Below are 1,552 nucleotides of genomic sequence, written 5' to 3' on the forward strand. Positions count from 1 at the left end.
CAAACATCTCCGGTATCTATGACTACTAGAGCTAAGTCGGCCAGGAAAGGTAAAAACTCTAAGTATTAATGTTTTTGCCGCATATTGGATGTTGGAACGTTAGGGGTTTCAATAACCCTAACAAGGTTAAAGCTTGTAGAGAGCTGGTTAGAGCTAACAATCTCGGTTTATTGTGCATTTTAGAAGCTAAAGTTCACAATGAGTCTATCAATGACCCTTGGTTTGTCAATTCACATATGATTTTTAATACGGAAGACAGTATTAATAATTTTAGCCACTCTAATCCAGGTAGGATCTGGATTAAATGGAACCCGAATATTATTACTTTCTCTCCTCTCTTTATTGCTTCTCAAATCATTCATGGTACTGTCACTGTTGGTTCTCAATCGCCGGTTTTAATTTCTGTTATATATGCTGCTAACAATGTTTGTGATAGGAATATTTTATGGAATCAGCTAAAAAATCTGGTCCCGGATCCCTCTATGGCCTGGGTTATTATGGGTGATTTTAATTGCTACAGATCTGATGATGAGAAGTCCGGAGGGCACCATACCCATAATAGCCAGTTGGGTGAGCTTAACAAAGTTATTTTTGACTGTGGTTTACTTGATTTAGCATCTGTTGGTCTTTTTTACACTTGGTATAATCAGAGAATTGATTCGCCTATTCATATTAAATTAGATAGGATGCTTACTAACAATGCTTTGCTTGAGAGAATCCCTGATGCTTTTTATAAAGTTCTTCCCACTCATAATTCTGATCATTCACCGTTAATTTTAGTTGTTTCCAATTGTGATAAAAACCCGTCTAGATTCATGTTTAAAAACTTTTGGATTAATATGGATGGTTTTTGGGAGATGGCTTTAGATACTTTTGATAGGCATTATAACTGTAGTTCTATTGTTGCTTTCTATAGATCTTTGCAAATTCTTAAGAACTCTCTTAAGAGTAAAAATTGGACTTCTTCTTGCTACCTTTTAGATACTATGGATAATATTAAGAACAATCAGCAAAAATATATTGCTGATCTGCAGCAAGACCCGTTGAACAGGAATTTAAATTTTCTGTATAAGCAATCCTGTGACAATCTCAATACTCTTAGCAAAGCGTGGTCCTCTTGGTTATACCAAAGGGCTAAGACTAAATGGCTCAGAAATGGGGAAAATGATCTTGGTTTTCTTTATGCTCATATTAGATCTAGAAAGAATTTAAACGTCATCAAAGAGATCATCACCTCTGAGGGTAAGTTTGATAATAAAGCCGATATTGTTGAAGCTATTATTAAGCATTTCAAAGAGATTTTTAACTCTCCCAGACCGGTTAATGAAAATGTTTTCAGCATTCCTGCTGGCAACATTATTCCCTCGAATGTGATTGAATCCTTAACTCTGTCGTTTACTGATTTAGATATTAAAAATGTAGTGTTTAATGGTTCTTCTTGCTCTGCGCCTGGTCCTGACGGTTATACGTTTGATTTCTATAAAAAAGCTTGGCATATAATTGGGCATAAGTTATGCAATGCTATTAGAAGTTTTTTTACTACTTGCCATCT

The sequence above is a fragment of the Dendrobium catenatum genome, unplaced genomic scaffold, assembly GCF_001605985.2.
Source record: "Dendrobium catenatum unplaced genomic scaffold, ASM160598v2 fragScaff_scaffold_9, whole genome shotgun sequence".
Classification (NCBI taxonomy): domain Eukaryota; kingdom Viridiplantae; phylum Streptophyta; class Magnoliopsida; order Asparagales; family Orchidaceae; genus Dendrobium; species Dendrobium catenatum.